The 13,928-nt window shown below is 39.5% G+C and overlaps 2 long non-coding RNA genes across 2 annotated transcripts; both read right to left on the bottom strand.

Annotated features, from left to right (window-relative positions):
* Positions 1-263: 263 nt before the first annotated feature.
* Positions 264-2,302, bottom strand: LOC130997256 (uncharacterized). The gene is made up of 2 exons (XR_009093025.1): positions 1,028-2,302; positions 264-503 (listed from the first exon to the last, which is right to left on the bottom strand). It is a non-coding gene; the product is annotated as an uncharacterized LOC130997256 (long non-coding RNA).
* An 8,990-nt stretch (positions 2,303-11,292) lies between these two features.
* Positions 11,293-13,331, bottom strand: LOC130997254 (uncharacterized). Its single transcript, XR_009093024.1, has 2 exons — positions 12,057-13,331; positions 11,293-11,532 (listed from the first exon to the last, which is right to left on the bottom strand). It is a non-coding gene; the product is annotated as an uncharacterized LOC130997254 (long non-coding RNA).
* Positions 13,332-13,928: the final 597 nt, after the last annotated feature.

Below are 13,928 nucleotides of genomic sequence, written 5' to 3'. Positions count from 1 at the left end.
AAATAAAATTAGAACGGAGAACCATTTTAAGCCATTCGATCATCAAGATCTACGGTTGTCGCAGCCCGCAGACCCGACACTAGTAATAGTGGGGTACGAGTATCGATACGACTATTTTTAAAGAATAAAAGATAAGAAGAACTAGGTGAACGTCATGCGGAAGCTCACGTCAAAACATGCTAAGGAAAATCTTATAAAATTAGCCCAAGGGTAAAATCGTCAACATTGTCATAACTTTTTAATTGTTAGGAATTTCACGAACAAAAACAAAACGCGTATAGTTCATTTTTCATAAGGAAGCATAATTTGCAGAGTATCGCAGCAAAAGGCGAACCGATTATATGTATGAAGACACATAACCGTGAGTGTATTGCTTGATCTCAAAAGAAACTAAGTAATTCAAACATCAGACTCTATTATCATCGAGGCAAAATAGTAATTTAATTTACATCATTTGAAACTCTCCCCCATCAGCACCAGTCCAATCTCACTCCCAGCTTAGCCTGCACATTTAGAAATACATGCAGGGCGTGAGTACATAATACTCAGTGGGCAAATGCCGAAAAACAAGAAAGATGCTCTTAGAGCTATAGGTTTGAAACTTGCCACATCTCAGCAACACACAGAAATAAATTAGCATTAAAAGAATCTGTGCATGCAGTTTTCATAATTATGACATCATAAGTAAACGAATGACAGCTGTCAAAGATCTAAACATGCATGTACCACATCTACAATTCATCATCATCAAAGGTACTGAGAAGTAGGCCTCCCTCTCAAGTACCGTGACCGGCCGACCCGAAGACGGCTCACAGTCACCTCTGTGCACAAAATCCCGCTTGTGGCAGGACCGAACTCGTCTCATCAGTAGAGGGTAACACACAAGCTCAACATCAAAAAATTGGCAAGTCAAACAGTTCTCAAATATCATTTATCTCAAAACATTTGTTAATCTCATAACATCATTATATCATTAAATCATTTTAGAAAGCTCGGATAATATTTGTATACTCAAAATATTGCCCACCTGAAGTCCTTCGCTTAATCTGGAAAGAAATCAGGCAACTTACTGCTTCGTCTCGCTCGGGCCTTCATATGTCATCATCACATCGTCATCGTCATCGAAGGTTCATGTGATAAAACAAACCTTAGTCAGAAACTCAAATTCTAAATCCAATCTCTTCTTTACTCTAACTTCTCACTCAACATCTATTTACCCGTTAAAACTCAATCCCTAGGTATACTCGGCTTCTAAGGATTCACACGTCCAAATATCGACTTAACTCTCAACTCGACTCAAACTTATAGCAAACAAGCACATAAACAAGTATAAACACTTAGGCATATTAAAAACACACATAGACAAGTCGAAAACAAGCTTTACACTGCACTGACTCAACTTTAAAACCTCACCAGACTCTGTACAGACCTCTCCTGGGGTCGTAACTCATACCAAAAGAAACCTCTTCGAGTCTAGTTTCATTTAAAAAAAAGTAGGATCAAAAACTCCAAGTATTTTAGGAGATATGACTGTTTTACTACAGTCTACCATATTCGGCAGTTTTTGGCAACCGAAAAGTTTGATTTTTGAAAAATAGTAAACGTTGTCAAAACGGTCTGAAATTTTGTGGGTACTTAGCTAAGACACTAAGGTCTCAACCATAAAAATTTGGGTTCCAGAATGCTAAGGAAAGCTACTGGAAACGATGACTCTATTGGCTACTCACCGAACAATTCGGCAGAATGTAGCAGTTTTAGTTTTACATTTTATAAAAATAGCAAACGAAGTCCAAATGACTTGAAATTTTACCGGTGTTCTCAAGACTCTCAAATATACCTACCATAAAATTTTCAGAGTGTTTGGGTATCAAGAACCCCTCGAAAACAGTAGGTCAGTGGGTCGTGAAAAACGACTCCGAAACATACACACAAGTAAACATGCTCAACTCAACAATTAAACAAAGCAAATACACCAAAACTCATTTTAAGCACTTAAAGCACTTAAAAACATTCAAAAACATCAAAATACTCGTAATACTCAATCTCGACTCTTTTCTTTCGTCATCCACTCAAATCTCATAGAAAACACATCAACGAACATATCTAACAAATTCCTTCTCAATTTCATGCTCGAAATTTCTCAAATACTCAAATATGATCATTTTCATCATATATCTCATTATTCTCATATTTACTCTCTTTTTATCATAAAAACTATAGTTATTACATTTTTATGAAAATCCATGTATCAACATAAAACTCTTAGCAAAACATGGATAAAAATTCTCATAATGATCATAGAGCAAATAAATCTCATTTTATCAAGCATCAAACTCACATCATATAAAACTCAAAAAATCATACAAACTAAACTTAGCCAAAATTTTATTTAGCCTACAATAGACTTAATCAAAAAAAAATACAAAGACACTACAATCATGCTTAAAAACATATATTCCAAGCAAAAACATTTAAACAACACATAGACTAAAAAGTCCTAATTTTTACTAACTAACTCTTTGAAATTTTTACAAACACAAACCAATCTTTAATCTACTCCAAGATCCTTCATTTTTAACCAATTATTCTCACATCAAAACCATCAATTGACAAATAAGGGCATATATACACATAACCCTAAATTTTAACAAACTAACTCTCATCAAAACTCCAATTGACATCATATACTTAAATTAATCCATCAATCATTATCATCTACACCTCATAGACTCATTTATATCATCAATTCATCAATTAACTCATTAACTCAAAAGTTACCATTTTAGGGTAAACTAACTTCCATCAAAGATTTCACATCTCATGACACATATTTCACAACTTATATCAAACATCAATATACATCACATAACTCTCATTTTTCACCTCCAAACAAGAAAAGAAAAAGAAAAATTTTTGAAAGGGTGGAGACCCTATTTTTCGAAAATTTGAAGAAGAAAAGGGAGGGGTGATTTTCTTGCTCATCCTTCAAGAATACACTTACACAATCATCTCTCAAACAAGATTTTAAGAAAGACATGGTTACTTACCCAAGTTCTTACCAAAATTTTCTCACTTTCTCACTCTACTTTGGAGCTTCTTCTTCAAGGATTTTCTTGATCAATTGAAGGTAGATAGTGTTTAGGGAAAGTTTAGAGTGATGTGAGGTGTTTAGTAGTATTTTTTTGGAAGCTTCGAAGGTTGCTCTAATGGAGGAAAATGGTGGATATGTGAGGTGAGGAAGATGATGAGTGTATGTATGTGTTGGGTGAAATTTTTAGTGAGGGAGAGAGGGGTGATGGCCGAAAATTTAGTGAGGGAGAGAGAGGTTTGGATTTTGCTAGATTTATTTTGATCTTGCATATCTTATGCAATATTTGATAATTAATGATCTTCTCTCTCTAATCTTTTCTCTTCTCTCTCTAATCTTTTCTCTCTCTCTCTCTAATCTCTCTCTAATCTCTACACTCTCATCTCCACTCTCTCATCCTCTATACTCTCAATCTCTACTCTCTTAATTCCATACTTAGTCATTTAAGCATATAACATATAGTATGGGAAAATTAAATAAAGTGTGAAGGGTGATTAAATAAAAATCACAAAACTATGGTAAAGTCACTCATTAATAAAATACCATAGTATAATTATTCATGTGACCAAAATAATGATCATAGCACTATTATTAGTGCACTCACTCAATTGTAATATTCCTCTTCGTAGGAAAAATAATTTAAAAATATTATTCCCGGAAAAATTTTCATAAACCGGCGTCATTCGATTTCTCGATAAAAATAACCCATACTTGCTTTGGAAACTCAAACAAAATTCCAAATGCTAAGGTCTCGAATAAAAAATCATAATAACTCGGTCACAGTGACACACATCACGAAAATCACATAATCGATCAGTCACGTAATTTCACATAATGTCACATCAAAGCAGTCGGCAAACAAACAAACTAGACATCTCTCAAACCGACTCTTTCCATCAGGGTTCTCGCTCTTTCTTTCTTGACTCTAGGTCAGACTCATTATACCTATTCTCTTTAATAGGTCAGTCAAACTCTGATAACTCAGTATCTGGTAAATCTATTCCCGGTAATCGGAAATAAAATTAAAATCTCAGCTCAATTTAATCAGCATCTCTATCTCAGCTCATTTCTCGAATCTCATCATTCTAACTCTATCCTCGGTTTAGTCACTCGTATCTCTATTTAAAAGACAATCTGCCTTATCTAATCATAAAAAAAAAAGTAATCTCGCATCTCGACATCTCAGTTCTCTCATTAGTGTTAAGACACTATCTCACATCATAGGAAAAGTACGGGGTGTTACATCCTACCCCCCTTAAAAAAAATTTCGTCCCGAAATTTGAGTTATTCACCTTCGGGAAAAAGCTCTGGATATTTCTCTTTCATCTTCTCTTCAAGTTCCCATGTTGATTCTTCATGACCGTGATGTCTCCATTGGATCTTCACCAAAGGAATCGACTTGTTCCTCAATTGTTGGATCTTCCGGTCCAGAATAGCATCAGGTCTCTCTTCATAGCTCAAATCTGGTTCCAGGGATACTTCTTCTTGATGAATGACGTGTTTTGGATCAAACACGTACTTTCTCAATTGAGAAACATGGAAAACGTCATGGACGTTCGCGAAGCTCGGAGGCAACGCTAGTTTATAGGCTACAGGGCCTACCTTCTCTAATACATCATAAGGTCCTATATACCTCGGTTTAAGTTTTCCTTTCACTCCAAAACGGTGAACTCCTCTAGATGGGGAAACTTTTAGAAAAACCTTGTCTCCCTCTTCAAAATGAATCTCCGTCCTTCTGGTGTCTGCATAAGATTTCTGACGATCTTGTGCCTCTTTTATTCTCTGTCGAATCTGTCTCACAATAGTGATCATCTCTTCTATCGCATCAGGTCCAAGTACCTTTCTCTCTCCAACTTCATCCCAATAAAGCGGAGATCTACACTTTCTTCCATACAAGGCTTCGTATGGGGCCATGTTGATAGTTGACTGAAAACTATTATTGTAAGCAAATTCAATCAGGGGTAAAACTTGCTCCCATTGGCTTCCTCTATCAAGCACTACGGTTCGGATCATGTCCTCCAAAACCTGAATAGTCCTCTCGGACTGTCCGTCTGTTTGCGGATGAAACGCTGTACTAAAATTTAATTTAGTACCCAACTCTTTCTGCATGCTCATCCAAAATCGTGAAGTAAACTTCGAGTCTCGATCTGATGTGATCGTCTTCGGTACTCCATGCAATCGCACTATCTCTCGGATATAAATCTGAGCTAACTTGTCAGATCCATAAGTGATCTGAATCGGTATAAAATGTGCACTCTTCGTCAATCGATCGATAACTACCCAAATAGCGGTATTTCCTCTTTTTGACTTTGGCAGTCCTGTCACAAAGTCCATGGCTATATCACTCCATTTCCACTCGGGAATTTCCAATGGCTGTAACTTGCCATAGGGTCGTTGGTGTAACGCTTTCACTTGCTGACAAGCTAGACATCTTTCAACGAAAGACGCTATCTCACGCTTCATTCCTTCCCACCAAAACTTCGTTCTCAAGTCTTGGTACATCTTCGTACTTCCTGGGTGTGCGGTATAAGGGGTGTCATGAGCTTCACTCATGATTTCATTCTTCAGCTCCTTTTTATCGGGCACACACAGTCTTCCCTCAAACAAAATGGCATTATCTGCCGCCTCTTGATAATTCTCCACTTTTTCAGTTCGAATCTTCATTCGTAACTTTTCCATCTTCTCATCCTCTCTCTGAGCTGTGACTATTCTCGTTCGTAAGTCAGGTGTAATGCTCAGTGCAGAAATTACTATCTCTGTCGTTTGTGGTGGTATTACTACCTCCAAATTCATCTTCTTGAATTCCTTGATCAGGTTCTCTTCTCGAGTAAGGAGAAATCCTAACTCTCCCTGATTCTTTCTGCTCAAAGCATCAGCTACAACGTTAGCTTTTCCGGGATGATAATTTATCCCGCAATCGTAGTCCTTCACCAACTCTAACCATCTTCGTTGTCGCATGTTCAGATCTTTTTGCTCAAAGAAATATTTGAGACTTTTATGATCAGTGTATATCTCACACCGTGATCCATAGAGATGGTGTCTCCAGATCTTCAAAGCATGCACTACGGCTGCTAATTCTAAATCATGCGTCGGATAATTCACCTCGTGCGGTCGCAGTTGTCGTGAAGCATACGCTATAACTTTTCCTTCTTGCATCAGTACACAACCTAGACCATGCTTCGATGCATCAGTGTACACTGCATACTCTTTGTCCGCTTTCGGAACAGCTAAAACTGGGGCAATAGTGAGCCTCTTCTTCAGCTCTTGAAAATTTCGCTCACATTCGTCCGTCCAGACAAATTTGACTTCTTTCTTTAGCAGGTGCGTTAATGGCTTTGCAATTTTTGAAAAGCCCTCTATAAAACGTCGGTAATATCCTGCTAATCCCAGAAAACTGTGAATCTCGTGCGGTGTGGTTGGCGATCTCCATTCCTGTACCGCTTGAACTTTCGCTGGGTCTACCTCAATTCCTCTCGCGGAAACGATATGACCAAGAAAATTAATTTCTTTAAGCCAAAACTCGCATTTGCTAAACTTCGCATACAGCTTTTCCGCTCGTAAACTCTCCAACACGATCCTCAAATGCTCTTCGTGTTCTCGTTTACTCTTCGAGTAAATCAGGATATCGTCTATGAAGACTAACACAAACTTGTCTAAGTATTCGTGAAAAACGCGATTCATGAGATCCATGAATACTGCCGGAGCATTCGTCAAACCGAAAGGCATAACTATAAACTCATAGTGTCCGTATCTTGTACGAAATGCCGTCTTCGGAACGTCTTCCGATCGTATCTTCAGTTGATGGTATCCCGTTCTCAAGTCAATCTTTGAAAAGGTGGTCGCTCCCTGTAGTTGATCGAACAGATCATCGATTCGAGGTAACGGATACTTATTCTTCAATGTCACTTTGTTCAGCTCTCGATAATCGATACACAACCTCAAACTTCCATCCTTCTTTTTAACGAAAAGAACTGGTGCTCCCCACGGGGAAACACTAGGTCGAATGAAGCCCATATCTAAAAGTTCTTGAAGTTGCAGTTTCAACTCTTGCAACTCAGCAGGGGCCATTCTGTATGGTGCTTTCGACGTCGGTGCTGCACCAGGCTCTAAATCGATCGTAAACTCGAGTTGTCGATCTGGGGGTAATCCTGGTAAAGTCTCAGGAAAAACGTCTTTGTACTCTCGCACGATCGGCACGTCATCAACGTTTGCCTTGGACTCGTCTCTCTGGTTCAGATATACAACGTACGCGGTTGTATCCTTCCTTCGCAAGAGCTTTCTTGCTTGCAACGCCGAGATGATTGGTGTCTTCTTCCATTTTCCCTCAATGCCAATGAAGGAAGTAGGTTCTTGGCCAGGTGGCTGAAAAGATATCCGTCTCTCCTTGCATTGTATCTTGGCATGATTCTCCTCTAACCAATCCATTCCCAAAATTATATCCAAGTGCCACATAGGCATCAATCTCAGGTTTCTAGCCTCGAGCTTAATCGATTCTAACTTAAATTCTAAGTTAGGGCATACGTGCGAAACCGTAGTAGTTCTGCCTATAGGTGTGGTTACTCTTAGAGATTGTGGGGCAGGCTCTACTTTCAATTCTAAGGTATCGACACAAGTATGTGAGATAAAAGAATGCGAAGCTCCAGTATCAAACAAAACTACGATAGGCACTCCTTTCAACTCGCCTATACCTGTCAAATTTCTTTGATTCTTCTCTGGTGCCTTCTGATCCAGTGCAAACACCCTCTGGTGATGCTGTTGATTTGCCTGCGGGGCTGGTGGTTGCCTTTTTGACTGACGCTGTCGATAGGCTTGTTGTTGTCGTTGTGGCGGAGGTAGCGGTAAGATTCCATCCATTGCTTTGAGTTGCGGCCTGAATTGGTTCGGTCGTCCTCCGCTCCCACTTTGCTGACGATTCGGACACTGGTTCGAGTAGTGTCCAACTTTTCCGCAGGTGTAACAGGCATTCTGTCCCATTTTACACTCTCCCAAATGGAGTTTATTACACTTCGGGCAAGGCGGAAATCCTCGCGGTCCTTGAAAAACTGCTGCTGGGGCAGCTGGGCCAACATAAGGTCGTTTATCTCTGTTCTGAAACTGCGGTGGCGCATTCTGACTCTGCCACGGCTTCTTGGGACCTTGACTTCGGTCATCCCATTTTCTCTTGCCCTTTTGGCTTCGTCCAGCAAAAGGATGATTTCCCGATTGAACATTCGGGTTTGTTTGTGGAATCGAGCCTTGACTCGGTCTCTCTGGCTGCATTGCCAGTTCCATGTCTAGCGCTCGGTTTAAAGCCTCAGCGTAGGTTAGCGCACTCTGACTCGCTAAAACAACTCGTATCTCTTGCTTTAATCCGGAGCAAAACAGTTCTGACATCTTTTCATCTGTATCCACTCGATATGGAGCATATCGGGCCAAATCGCAAAACTGTCGGTCATACTCAGCTACCGTCTTACTCCCTTGCTTCAAATTTACAAACTCCATCTCTTTCTTCTTTCGATAGCTTCGGGGTATGTATTTCTCACAAAGAGCTTCTTTGAACTGCTCCCAGGTAAGAGCTGCTATCTGCTCCCCGTTCATCGTCTTCTGCTTCGCTTCCCACCAGAAATCTGCGGATCCCTTAAGTTGATACGACATACACATAAGTCGCTCAGCATCATTACATCGAAGGAATCTAAAAATTCTCTCCATACTTCGAATCCACTCCTCGGTTTCAGCGGGATCTCCTGATCCATTGAATGTTGGTGGATTTTGTCGCAGAAAAAGTTCCTCTGCCCTCCTTTCTTGTTGTGGGGGAGGTGGTGGCGTGGGATCTCTCTGCTCCTCTTCCTCCTCTTCTTCTCGATCTATGTTCCTTCTGTTCCCCCTTCTTCTCGGAGGCATACTAAACAGGAAAAGAAACATATAACTATCGGCCTCGAAACTAGCCGTTCATCATAAAAAAAACAAACAAGCGATTTCTGTTTTTCTCACTTCGCTTCTATATCTCGTTTGAAAAACTTAAAACTCTCAAAATTCTCGTCTACTCAATTTCTCGTCTATCATCGATCATTATTCTCGTCAACCTCTATTTCTCGTTTATCACTATGCATCAGCATCATCATTCTCAAAGCTCTGATAAGGAAAGTAAAACTCACTAATCATCAACATCTCAGTATATATATATATATATATAGGGAAAATTGCCTCTCTCTCGAGGTCTTTTACAAAAGTAGGATCCTATATACAACGGTCCTAATACTAAAATGATGCTCTAGCTATACAAGCATCATAGGTACTAAGCACCTATAGATATATGCTATCTACATAAACACACTATACTATGCCTCTCTACATATATATATATATATATATAAACTATGCATCTATACATATAAGCGCGTCTACTAAAACACGATCACCAGTCGTCATCTCCTGCAATCCTGCTCGTCACCTCGTCATAATCCATGTCCTCGCTTGGCTCCGTCTCCTCGTCCTGCTCTGCCTCCTGACTCCCGTACTCGTCAATCAGTCGATAGACGCTGTCATCACTCGGCTCGTCCTCAACGTCAGTGTCCATCATCGGTCCAAAAACCGGCACCTCGGGTACAGGTACCCATGTCTCGGCTCCATCGGCTGTAGTGTGACGCTGCAACGGCTGAGTCCGTCCGTATCCGACCGTCATCTCTGGAGTCTCCTCATCCGGGTCCTCCTCATCACTGTCAAGAAGTATGGGCCGAGAACTTCCCTCCTGGGCGTCTCGGGACGGTGGGTATAAAATCGAATGCATGTATGTCTGAAAGGCTAAAGTGCCAGGCTCAGGTAGCGGGGCAACCCTCGGATATGGATCGAAGGGGACATACTGCATCTCAGGCTCGGTGGAAACAATCGGCTGTGCCGACTCAACAGGTAGAAGTGGCGAAGGTGCCGTCGCCGGTGTCCAATCCCAAGGCGGTAACTCGGCACTGGGAAAAGGAGTGAGTGATAGAAACGCAAACGGGTCATGCTCTACCACTGGAGAATATGTCTCAAAGATAGTCGGCTCGGAAACAACAGGCTCAGATAGAACTGGCATCTGATCAACCGGAGGTGGAGGTACAATCGGAAACGGCTCATCGGGAAATGGGGGCACAACAACTAGCTCCCTTCCCTGGGCTGATCCCTCTAACTGTCCATACGGCGGTGGAGGTGGCTCGTCAAAAGCAAAATAGCGGTGGCTCAACGTCGCGATGAAACCACGGAAATCTGCGCTCACAAACCGCCCAAACTCAGTCCTCCTGATATACTGCGGCACCAGCGAAGCCGCCCAGTCTTGCCATCCGAGTGGCAGCTGTGGAATCAGGTGAGTAATAGCCTCAGCCTCGTCTATCCCATGGGCACTAGCCTCCAACCATCGTCGGTGATAGTACGCTAGAAACTCCCCAAGAGTATCGCCCTCTCGCAGTCCAGTAGTCCTGAACCATCGGCGCATCGCCTCGCTGTATCGTCTCTGTATCGATGCCTCCTCTTGACTCTGCATCCTGTAAAATATCCCGTTCATTAGAAAATGGATACGAAACTTACTTGGTACATCTCAATCAACAACATACTCGTCCTCGTTTGATATGGTGGGGCATCAGCTATACTAGCCTCAACATTTCTCCTCATATTCCACATCAACTGCCTCATATCAGATTCCATCCTCTCAAACAATTCCGTCATCAAAACAATTCATAACTCATTAGTGAAACAACTCAACTTTCAATCAAGAAAGCGACAAGAAACAACATCAACTTCTTACCTCGTTTAAGCCGGAGGAGATGGGGTGCTGGGGTTTCGTTTCAAACTAACTTCTCAAATTAGTCTAAGAATCCAAATTAGACTAATACTCAATTTTAAAAGAGTAGAAGCAATCAAGACTCTCTCAAACTAGCCTAAGAATTCAAATTAGACTAGTACTCAAGTTAAAAGATACCAGTAATCAAAGGTTCAACTCAGTCAAGCAATAGACTCAGAGCAGATGACCTGCTCTGATACCACCCTGTCGCAGCCCGCAGACCCGACACTAGTAATAGTGGGGTACGAGTATCGATACGACTATTTTTAAAGAATAAAAGATAAGAAGAACTAGGTGAACGTCATGCGGAAGCTCACGTCAAAACATGCTAAGGAAAATCTTATAAAATTAGCCCAAGGGTAAAATCGTCAACATTGTCATAACTTTTTAATTGTTAGGAATTTCACGAACAAAAACAAAACGCGTATAGTTCATTTTTCATAAGGAAGCATAATTTGCAGAGTATCGCAGCAAAAGGCGAACCGATTATATGTATGAAGACACATAACCGTGAGTGTATTGCTTGATCTCAAAAGAAACTAAGTAATTCAAACATCAGACTCTATTATCATCGAGGCAAAATAGTAATTTAATTTACATCATTTGAAACTCTCCCCCATCAGCACCAGTCCAATCTCACTCCCAGCTTAGCCTGCACATTTAGAAATACATGCAGGGCGTGAGTACATAATACTCAGTGGGCAAATGCCGAAAAACAAGAAAGATGCTCTTAGAGCTATAGGTTTGAAACTTGCCACATCTCAGCAACACACAGAAATAAATTAGCATTAAAAGAATCTGTGCATGCAGTTTTCATAATTATGACATCATAAGTAAACGAATGACAGCTGTCAAAGATCTAAACATGCATGTACCACATCTACAATTCATCATCATCAAAGGTACTGAGAAGTAGGCCTCCCTCTCAAGTACCGTGACCGGCCGACCCGAAGACGGCTCACAGTCACCTCTGTGCACAAAATCCCGCTTGTGGCAGGACCGAACTCGTCTCATCAGTAGAGGGTAACACACAAGCTCAACATCAAAAAATTGGCAAGTCAAACAGTTCTCAAATATCATTTATCTCAAAACATTTGTTAATCTCATAACATCATTATATCATTAAATCATTTTAGAAAGCTCGGATAATATTTGTATACTCAAAATATTGCCCACCTGAAGTCCTTCGCTTAATCTGGAAAGAAATCAGGCAACTTACTGCTTCGTCTCGCTCGGGCCTTCATATGTCATCATCACATCGTCATCGTCATCGAAGGTTCATGTGATAAAACAAACCTTAGTCAGAAACTCAAATTCTAAATCCAATCTCTTCTTTACTCTAACTTCTCACTCAACATCTATTTACCCGTTAAAACTCAATCCCTAGGTATACTCGGCTTCTAAGGATTCACACGTCCAAATATCGACTTAACTCTCAACTCGACTCAAACTTATAGCAAACAAGCACATAAACAAGTATAAACACTTAGGCATATTAAAAACACACATAGACAAGTCGAAAACAAGCTTTACACTGCACTGACTCAACTTTAAAACCTCACCAGACTCTGTACAGACCTCTCCTGGGGTCGTAACTCATACCAAAAGAAACCTCTTCGAGTCTAGTTTCATTTAAAAAAAAGTAGGATCAAAAACTCCAAGTATTTTAGGAGATATGACTGTTTTACTACAGTCTACCATATTCGGCAGTTTTTGGCAACCGAAAAGTTTGATTTTTGAAAAATAGTAAACGTTGTCAAAACGGTCTGAAATTTTGTGGGTACTTAGCTAAGACACTAAGGTCTCAACCATAAAAATTTGGGTTCCAGAATGCTAAGGAAAGCTACTGGAAACGATGACTCTATTGGCTACTCACCGAACAATTCGGCAGAATGTAGCAGTTTTAGTTTTACATTTTATAAAAATAGCAAACGAAGTCCAAATGACTTGAAATTTTACCGGTGTGCTCAAGACTCTCAAATATACCTACCATAAAATTTTCAGAGTGTTTGGGTATCAAGAACCCCTCGAAAACAGTAGGTCAGTGGGTCGTGAAAAACGACTCCGAAACATACACACAAGTAAACATGCTCAACTCAACAATTAAACAAAGCAAATACACCAAAACTCATTTTAAGCACTTAAAGCACTTAAAAACATTCAAAAACATCAAAATACTCGTAATACTCAATCTCGACTCTTTTCTTTCGTCATCCACTCAAATCTCATAGAAAACACATCAACGAACATATCTAACAAATTCCTTCTCAATTTCATGCTCGAAATTTCTCAAATACTCAAATATGATCATTTTCATCATATATCTCATTATTCTCATATTTACTCTCTTTTTATCATAAAAACTATAGTTATTACATTTTTATGAAAATCCATGTATCAACATAAAACTCTTAGCAAAACATGGATAAAAATTCTCATAATGATCATAGAGCAAATAAATCTCATTTTATCAAGCATCAAACTCACATCATATAAAACTCAAAAAATCATACAAACTAAACTTAGCCAAAATTTTATTTAGCCTACAATAGACTTAATCAAAAAAAAATACAAAGACACTACAATCATGCTTAAAAACATATATTCCAAGCAAAAACATTTAAACAACACATAGACTAAAAAGTCCTAATTTTTACTAACTAACTCTTTGAAATTTTTACAAACACAAACCAATCTTTAATCTACTCCAAGATCCTTCATTTTTAACCAATTATTCTCACATCAAAACCATCAATTGACAAATAAGGGCATATATACACATAACCCTAAATTTTAACAAACTAACTCTCATCAAAACTCCAATTGACATCATATACTTAAATTAATCCATCAATCATTATCATCTACACCTCATAGACTCATTTATATCATCAATTCATCAATTAACTCATTAACTCAAAAGTTACCATTTTAGGGTAAACTAACTTCCATCAAAGATTTCACATCTCATGACACATATTTCACAACTTATATCAAACATCAATATACATCACATAACTCTCATTTTTCACCTCCAAACAAGAAAAG

The sequence above is a fragment of the Salvia miltiorrhiza genome, chromosome 8 (genome assembly GCF_028751815.1).
Source record: "Salvia miltiorrhiza cultivar Shanhuang (shh) chromosome 8, IMPLAD_Smil_shh, whole genome shotgun sequence".
Lineage (NCBI taxonomy): Eukaryota > Viridiplantae > Streptophyta > Magnoliopsida > Lamiales > Lamiaceae > Salvia > Salvia miltiorrhiza.
Note: the sequence above shows the minus strand (reverse complement) of the source record. Positions and strands in the feature narration are given on the sequence as shown.